We start from the raw sequence: 9689 nt of genomic DNA on the forward strand, positions 1-9689 counted from the left end.
GCCAGGCCACCCACTCAGTGCCCACAGCCAGGGAAGGGAGCATTCCAGGAGGCTCATGGCTCTGGTGCGTGGAGCAGAGCCTCCTTGCTCTCCTCTCTTCATCCACAATCTCCACACCACAAAGTTTCCACACCAACCTCTAACCCTGGGAGGAAACATGGTCATGGCCTAGTGACAAAAGCTGCTTGAATTTTGATGCTGGGCTCCCTCTGGTCCTGGACATTTGGTTATTCAAGGCTTATATCCCAGCTACACATTCTTCTTCTTGCTTTCCCTTCACCACCCCTACCTTCAGGAAAAGCAAAGAATGTCAAATTAGGTCTCATTTCTCTTTTTTAAAGGGTTGTCTTAACTCAGGAACTATTGAACTCACTTCACCCAGCACAGGAAGATTATTGCTCAGTTTATCTCAGTCTCACCTAGCTGGCTGTAACAATTATTTTCCAGAAGTTCACAGCAAATTTGTCATTTTTAAATACATGTCCTTTACTAACTTCCAGTGAAAATAAACCTGACTCTTACTTGAAATTTAGCTATCTTGGGAATCCTGCAGTCTCTGGAAGGGCCTTGGTAGAATCAAAACAGGTTTTTAAAAGGAAAAGGAAATTTATGATGCAGAAGTAAAACTTTCCCTGACAGCAGTTTCAAGGGTGGTCATTTTATCCAGAGTGTTTATTATATCTTCAATCAAAGTAAGACAAGATGTCCATACCCCTGGAGCTTTTTCTAGTGGTGGCTCCAGTTCCTGGATCCCTGCTTGTGCACACAGCAAAGCCATCAGTCTCAGCAAGATGTGAGCATTTACATCACACAGAAAAGTCACAACATTTTGAAAGATTGCTATCAAGCAATGCTGTGTTTTAGCACAGCTTTTCAGACCCTGAATGTGAGAATTTTCTTGATACATGGCAGCTCACAATAATTCAAATCATCAGGGATCTCCTCTGCACATCTCTGTGCTAGCAAACAGATGTACCTCATCTTCACATTAAATTAAATGTATTCCTCATTCTCATGCACACCTTGGGAAAAAAAAGGACTGGAAGCACTCTCAGTGCCAGGCATCCTCAAATTCCCCATAATTTCCATGCAGATTAAAGGGTCTACAAGGTCACAGGGTTAAAAATACTTAAATACATATAGAAACAGTATTACAACAGACAAGACAGGAGTGATGAAAGCCAAGTGGTCAGCAACCTGAAGAGATTTATTCTCCTTCCTTGCATCAGGAGATGGTACATCAGATGCTCCCTGGGACACAGCACCACAATCACAAAACGTGGCTGGGAGGTTTCCCCTTGGGAAGTCACCCTGTGGTATCTCCTGGTGACCAAAAGCACCCTGGGACACAGAACCAGAAACACAAAACGTGGCTGGGAGGTTTCCCCTTGGGAAGTCACCCCGTGGTATCTCCTGGTGACCAACAGCCTTGGCTCTGAAGCTGAACTGCAGTGTGGGCAGGAAGTTGTATCTCTTGAGATTGAAGTAGCCTTTTTCCTAACATAGTATCTGTGATCAGTTTCAAGTACCTCAGCTGGAGTTCCCAGTCCCAGACCAGGACTGCATCCTGTGACTCTTGCCCCAAAAAATGAGTGACCAAGTTCTGTGCTTGACTGTGCCCCGTGCCACCATCAGCACACCCTGATGTGCAGCGTCAGCCTCGCCGAGAGGGGAAGGAGAAGGAAAACTGCTGAGCAAGCACAGCCCGGGCTGCTCACTGCCCCCACCTCTGATAATCGACCCCCAGCAGCAGCTGGAGCACCAAGGAGCCCCTGATTGCAGCCCAGCACTCCAGAGGGATCCCCACAATGCCCACACGCCCTGCAGACACGGCTGGCACAGGGGCTGCACCCACCCCCAGAGCTATCCAAACACCCAGGGTTTTCCCAAGCACCAGCACCCTTTGGACACCTGCAGATAAGCACAGGAGCTGCAGGTGGAACCAGAGTTCTGCAACATGTGCAGAATCAGTGGTGATGGAGTCAGAGGAACTGTGTGACAAGCGTGCAATGCCACCAGCCACCCTCTGCCCGAGGCTGGCACCGGCGCCAGGCTCCATCCAAAGGGAGCTCAGCAGGGTGCAGGCACAGGAGCCTGCCCAGCCCACAGCAAGGTCCAGGCTGTCTCAGCTGAGCAGCAGCAGGGTTTGGAGCCAAACCACCCCTGCAGCAATGAGATCCCCTGGTTTCTCACGTCACAGTCCCAGCTGGAGCTCTGGAGCACCCATCCCCTGCCACCAGCCCACCCAACCCTGCAGCAACACTCACCAAAGCACTGCTTTGCAGAGTCTCATAAACAGGAGTCTGTGCAACTCTAACTGCAGATATAACAGCAACACACACTCAGAAAGCTCCTCCAGACTGACCTTCTCCAGTTCAGACTCCCCCTGAGAGCCCTGCACGGCCACCCAGGGCAGGGGACAAGGGGGCACTGCTGGAGGGAGGGAGGGCACTCTGCTCCTGCAGCCGCGGGACAATGACCCTCCTGTCCCTGACTCAGCACAGGCACCACGTTAGGGAGCAGAGAGGAAGTGCAGCTGTCAGGATTTCCAGCTGGGAGCTCTGCGTGCCTGGGGATGTCACCATTGCCACCAGATCTGCCAGACCCCTCTTTCTGACCAGGAAGGGCCATCCTGAATTCCCAGGGCAGAGGCAGGTGTGTGTGACCTCCCTTCCCACCCCAGGGACTGCCCTTCCTCTTGTGCTGACCATGGCACAACACAGATTAAGGGCACACTCAGCCTTGAGAAGAAGCCTTAAAAAAGCCCACTTTTAAATCAGAGACCAATTTTTTCCACCAGCATCATGGCACAGCCCCAAAATTCAACCTCAGAACAGACACATAAACTGTAAGAACCAAACCACATGAAAACTCCAATTCTTTGTACAGCACCGACCTGCAGACTGAGATTTAGGTACAATGGCAAAACAGGAAGGCTGTAAATAGAGATTAAACAACTGAAACATCTGGGAAGAAAAAAGAAAACCACTGGACAGGTCTCTCACAGGTTTGCAAAGTTTGTGGAGAGCTCACAGAGACTGCAGCACCAAAAGGAAGCTGCACTGAGACCCCATCACTGCTCCCAGCAGCAGAAGGAAGAGACTTGCCCACAAACAGGAATGCAGTCTTGTGACCAGCCAAGGGCTTTCTTCTTTCACCCACTAATGACATCAGGCTGTCAGGAAGAAGAGCCCCACAGACACAATCCAGGAGGAAGGAGAGGCAGCAGCAGCAGAGGGAGCAGGGCTGTGGTGGAGGTGGCACTCCTGCCCAGGCTCCTGTGCCTGGTCTCCTCTGAGCCCCACTGCAGCCAAGACTTGTGATATTGAGCCAGGACACCCTCAGGACAAAACCAGATCTTCTCTTATTCCTCTTAGAAATGCAATCAATTAGACTAAGAAATTCTGTTTACATCACCCTGTGCCAGCCTCAAATGAGTTCTTTTTACTTTCTCTTTTAGTAAAAGGAGAGCTGGCAGGAAAAGTTGGCCTTTCAAAACAAAAGCAGTTCATGGAAGCAGGTGCTCAGATCCAGGTTATTCAACAACTGCCTTGGGTCAGCCTTTTCTCCACAGCTCTGCCACACAGAGCCTGCATTTCCCATCAACAAGAAGATGCTGATCTGGCCAGATCTGTTTGGCCTGGTCTGCACAGGCTCCTTGCTTGGGGTGGGAATCATCACACAGTGAGTCCCTGGGCTCGTGGGGAAGGCAGGCACAGTGAGAAACCTCACAGCTTTCCTTACCCCTTCAGCCTCCGTTGGACCACACGTCCTGGTGTGAAGGATTCTACACCTACAGCTTCTCTATCACTCTCTTCCCACATAATCCCCACAGCTTCCCATTAACCAGCTCAAAAAAGAAGGGTAGAAAGTAGCAAAGCCTCACACAAAACCAGAAAAGTGCTTCTGCACACTTCCACCAGCTCAGAAATCCCAATCCAATCTGAGGAGCTGGCTGCAGCAGCAGCTCAAGCAGGGAAGGGAACACAAAAACTGTTGGGTTTTTTTGTGAAACAAAAGTTACTCTCACTGTGAAAGGTGTCTTCTACCCAGACCCTGACACACCAGATCAGACACAGCAAAACTACTATTTTAGACACAGGACAGATACAGAGTGTGCATCAGTCAGTCTGGAGCCTGAAATACTGCATATTTGAGCTTCCACTGTGTCACACTTGCATGTTTTCTGGCCCCTGGGTCTTATTCAAGGACAGCAGAGCAGCTGCAAAAGCAAGGAAGAGAACAAGAACTGTTTTACTGAGGCAGAAAGGAAATCCATGCTATGGGTATGCTCAGGTGGGGCTGTGCAGTGAGCCCAGTGCACTGAACCAGAGGATTTAAGGCATTATCCAAACAAAAATGAAATCAAACTTGCCAAACTGCCTTAAAGCTAGCTAGAATTACTGAACTTGCCCATTTCCTTTTATGTGATAAAAGCCTGACTCTGAACCTTTAAACATGGGGGATCTCCCCAGCTTAGGCACTTGGACACCTTCCTTCCCAGACTAATGTGAGCCAGCACAGAAAAGCAGGAGTTCAGGGTTACAGGATAAACACAACCTGAGAATGGCAGGTAACTGACCCCCTGTGAACCAACAGCTCCCCAGCCTCCCCTCCCAGGGAGGGACAAATCCAGAGCACCACACCTCAGGAATTGCTTGGAAGAAGAACAGGGGTCTTGCCAGCACCAATATTCAGGAGCAGGGACAAGCCTGCAGGAGTTTAAAACCACCCTGTTGCCAACTCCACAGGCCAACAACTGCTCAGAGGGCTGCTAAACCTCAGCAGCAACCCATCCAGGCATGGACTTTGCATGGTTCAGGCCCAGCTGAAGATGTTTTTTCTAAGATCAAGAGGGAAAATGACGTTTTTTCAGCAGCTCTTCTGTGAGTGCTGTACCCTGTGCTGCCACAGCCACAGCTGGAAGTTCCTCCCCTCCCCACAGGCTGTTTGCTCACCCTCTGCCTGAGTTTGTGGAGGGCTGCTGTGACAGGCTGTGCCTTTGCCTTATGCCACCACTGGGAAAGGAGCCCTGTGGAGGGGGTCAGTAGCCAGAGACTTTGACCTCCTCCACCAGGAAAGGTCTGAACAGCAAAACCCTCCAGTGCTGGTCTCTTTTGAGAGGTTTCCTTTGAAACCAACATCTGAAAGAGCACCAGAGGGACAGGGTTAAACAGATCTTCCAAAGTTTTCACAATTATCAAGACTTTTGATCAGAACAGTGTGTTTTGGGGATTTATTTATTTAAAGAAAACCAAGCATTAAGGAGTCAGGATATTTTGTATTTATAAGCCCAGTTTTCTTTGAGAATGGAAGAGCTTTCAGACACCACAGCCCATCTCCTGCATTGCTATAGGGTTTGGATGTGTTACTGCATGATCCTTGCACCTCTTGGAAACTCAGCCCTAGAGCTGCCCTGCTCTGGCTGCCCTGTCAGGAGAGGGTGCTACCACCCTACAGAACCTCCCTGCCTGCCACGGGTCAGCAATCTGACCTGGACTTCACCTTTCTGAAATGATTTGGGAAACACAGACCACTTCCCAGCCCAGCCCCTTGCTATCACACACAGCCACAGCAGACCCCAGAACATCAATTCCATACCCAAAACATGGCACAGGCCACAAGGCATCAGAGAACTCGGGGGTCACAGGCTGAAAGACTGGTGCCAAGCTGCAAAAACCACAGCTCTCCAAAGCCCCAGCAGAATAAACACAAAGAGAAGATACTTGACACGGGGGTTTTTGTTCCTCTGTAACAGGAGCTGCTCCTCTTACCTCCAGCAGTTATGCATTGAGTCCTGTTACACAACCAGGACTTGCACAATCCTTGCAGGCATTTTATCAACTTGCTCCTCCAAAGCTTGGAGTTAGAGAGGAGATGCAGCAATGACCCGTGAAAGAGAGTCAATTGATGTGTTTCACAAGCACACAGCAAGATCCAGCACCACAAAACTACCAACTCCCCAGGCTGGTTGTTAAACCTTCCCAGCAGACTTCCCTTGCACTGCCAGAGCCAGGTTTTACCAAGGAGAAAAATCCAACCCCATCTCAAACTCCAAACCTCACCATGTCCTGCTCCACTCAGCAAGAAAGGAAGGTAAATAAATCAATACCTCTGTTCCTTGCAAAGCAGTGACTGGAGGCACGGACGTGGCTGATTACTAAGCAGAAATACTACAATAATCTGCCACCCTGGGTCAAACTCAGCCACTCTTTGGACTTGTGGCCCTCCAGAAGCCACCAGACATGGCTTCTGATCTCTCTGTCTGGATTCCATGGGTGATAGCAACATGCAATTAACTTGAAATGTTTACTTGGGGACAAACAACAAGAGATTATGAGCAGCCTGCAATTATTATTTGTTCTGACCTATGAAATTTTCAAGCCTATAAAAAAGCAATCTTGGCAGAGGTGCACCTGTCACTGCAGGCCTGGTGATTCACTCTCCACAGCAGCGTGCACAAAGTAATCTCATCACTGGGATCAAACGATCACATTGGGAAAGAATGTGATCATTATTTATTATGCAAGTTCTAAGAACTGTGTTTTTTGAGGCAGCAGAGTGGACGTCAGGAAACAGAACAAAGTTCAGTGGCCACAGAGGTAACTGCAGGTGCTTTTCTTTTATACCAGGAGCACAAACCTGAGCAGGGAAGCCTTTTCCCCAGTCCTTCAGAAGTGAGCAAACACAAACTTTGCTGTATCCCAACAGGCAAAGGAGAGAGCAAAGACCAAACGGGATTTCAGTCAGTCAGTTCCACACTTTGCTTTTGCTGCAGGTAAAGAAACCACCACTCCCAGCACCCACTGCCAGCCACCCTCCCCAAACCAACTGCACCCAGAGAGGCTCCACAACCTGTGACACTCAACAGAGAGGGGTTACCTTGCACCTATGGGTCTGCAAACAAGAGCTGGTGGGGCCTGTGAGCTCCAGCACGGAGGGCGGTGAGCACCAGGGAAAGCCTCCCTTGAGACAGTTCAAAGAGTTTTGGTTGTATGGCCCTGCTGAGCTCCTCCAGCTGCTCTGCAAGAAACAAAAGGAAAGTTGCAGAAGGCACTTGGCTTTCCAGGAGGCACAAACCCAGAAATCACTGACTGAACAGGAGGCAACTGCAAAGTGATGACAAGCGAGAGGTTCTTCTCTGTCACAATTAGAGCAGGACTAATTAAGAGGGGATTAAGCCAGATTTATGACACTACACCCTCCTTCCTGCCCACTGTTCAAGCCTTTCACACTCAAAGATTAAAAGAAAACACTTAACTGGTGTTTCTTCCTGCAGCTCTGCATCCTCCCTGCTCAGTGTTCTGCAAATACCTTGTGCACCATCACACCCATGTGCAAAACCAAAACACACTCCATGCCATGCACACCCTGCCTCAGTGCTGTCAACCAGCCCGAGAAAAACTTGTACTGAGACAATGCTGGGTTTTCCAGGAAGGGTCTGGCTCAGCAGCCCTCCCAGACAAAACACTGATTTCCTCATTTGCAGCAGATTAATCAGCGAGATGCTCAGTGTGTGCAACAGCTCCTCGGGATTTCTCAGAGAATTACAGAAATATTGGAAGAAAGCCCATTCCCTTCCATCTAGCAAAAGGGATGTGTACACCACTGCACCCCACTAAGCAAAAAAAAAAAAAAATTATGAAACTCCAGAGCTCCTCCTGACAGCCCACACAAAGTGTAGAGCTCTGTTGTGGAGGGGATGTCCCCACCAACGCTATCACTGATTCACTTCCACAACTCAGAAACACAGACTCAACTCCTTCCTTGCACTTTTCCAGCTTCTCAGCCAGATATATGTTTCCACTTTTTAAAAAGAGCTGTAAAAACACAAACCCATTTCACTTTTCCAGACTGACATCAGAGAGCCTCAGTGCTCCCTCTTCTCTGTACACACTCCACTAAGCATGCCAGCTTCTCAGCCAGATATATGTTTCTACTTTTTAAAAACCCATTTCACTTTTCCAGACTGACATGAGAGAGCCTCAGTGCTCCCTCTTCTCTGTACACACTCCACTAAGCATTCCCATTTCTTTTCACACTCCAAAAGCTAACCCTAAGGAACAAAGCACACTCCAAGCTGCACCAGCACTGCTTACTCCTGCATCTAAGACAACTCCCCAAGAACCAATTCCACGCTGATGACTAACTCCCAACACCATCATCCAGGTACCTTCACCCCCTCCAGCCTCAATATTCCCAAAACCAGGGGATTCCCATTATTTCCTTTGACAAACACACTCCCACGGTGAGTAATTTCACTCTTCTAACAAACTGCACCAGGAAAAGCCAGGATCAAACAGGCTTCCCACACCCCAGCAGTTTATAAAGTGAAATAGATGGAGCAACAGCGGAACAGCCCAGCCTGCAGCAAAGGTATCAATTAAACGCTGGGAATAACGTTCTCCAGGGAAGTGCCTGAAAATTAAGCTCGTTAAAGGCTTTTAACCAACAACAGCCTGGGATGGGGCGAGGCTGAGCAACCCTGCAGTGCTGTGGAAGCAAGGCAGCACTTGCCAGGGGGGCTGGGGTGTCCCGGGGTGACAGGCGTGATGGGGCACCCCCAGGAACAGGGGTCTGCACATGCCAGCCCTCCACACAGGGCACGCCAGTCCCGCCAGTCTCCTCAATAACAGGGGCTCAGCACCACCAGATGGTCCCAAATAAGGTCATCCCAATTCCAACAGGTAACAGAGGACCAGTCAGTCAGACTCCCCAGATAACAGGAGCTCTGGCCATCCCGGTCCCCCCCAAAAAACAGGGGGTTTGCACATGCCAGCCCTCCAACAGGGCACACGGGTCACACCAGTCTCCCCAGTAACAGGGGCTCAGCACCACCAGATGGTCCCAAATAAGAGGGGCTCTGGTCATCCCAATTCCAACAGGTAACCAGTCACATCAGACTCCCCAGGTAACAGGAGCTCTGCCCATCCCGGTCCCCCCCAAGAACAGGGGGTTTGCACATGCCAGCCCTCCACACAGGGCACGCCAGTCACACCAGTCTCCTCAATAACAGGAGCTCAGCATCACCAGGTATTCCCAAATAAGAGGGGCTCTGGTCATTCAATTCCAGCAGGGAACAGGGGAGCAGTCAATCAGACTCCCCAGGTAACAGGAGCTCTGGCCATCCCGGTCCCCCAAAATAAGAGAGGGACAGCCACAGCACACTGCCCAGATTAGAGGGGTCACCCAGCCCTCCCCGACCCCCCAGCAAGAAGGATCTTTAAACGCCTCAGTAACCCCACTAACAGGATGCCCACTCACACCACACCTCAGGGAACAGGGGGCTCTGCTCACCCCAGTCCCCCAGAAGAGATCCATTCACATCCATCTCCCGCCACACAGCGGTGCCGCTCGCTCCCCGCGCAGGGCACCCCAGGCACGCAGCCAGCCCCCCCGACACAGAAAGAGCCCCCACGCCAACCCCACCGGGGGATACCGGACCGCCCCTCCCCAGCACAGAGGGCCTCGGCGGCGGCGCTCAGCCCCAGAAGCCCCCGGTGCCGCGCCCCCCTCAGCCGCAAGCCCGCGCTCCCGCGGCTCCCCGCACCCACCGCCGCTCCGGCCCGTCTGGCGCTGGCGGCGCCCGCGGCCCCGGCGCGGCCGGCACGTACAGCGGACCGCACCACCCGCGCACACGCGCGGGGGAACACGCTCCACCCTCGCCGCCCGCCAATAGGCGGCGAGCG

General features: G+C 51.1%; 1 protein-coding gene across 2 annotated transcripts in view; it reads right to left on the minus strand.

The window, feature by feature from the left end:
* The window catches only part of LOC120507834 (NADPH--cytochrome P450 reductase), a 28924-nt gene extending 19235 nt beyond the window's left edge, over positions 1-9689 (minus strand). Inside the window, exons 1-2 of one of the 2 annotated variants that reach the window (XM_039720953.1) lie at positions 9555-9689; positions 6883-7018 (exon numbers count right to left, since the gene is read on the minus strand). The gene's annotated coding sequence lies outside the window, so the exon portion shown is untranslated. Of the gene's footprint in view, positions 1-6882; positions 7024-9554 lie in introns of both variants that reach the window. The other variant, XM_039720954.1, reaches the window with a different exon arrangement.

Source organism: Passer montanus, unplaced genomic scaffold (genome assembly GCF_014805655.1).
Source record: "Passer montanus isolate IOZ18808 unplaced genomic scaffold, ASM1480565v1 scaffold44, whole genome shotgun sequence".
NCBI classification, from domain to species: domain Eukaryota; kingdom Metazoa; phylum Chordata; class Aves; order Passeriformes; family Passeridae; genus Passer; species Passer montanus.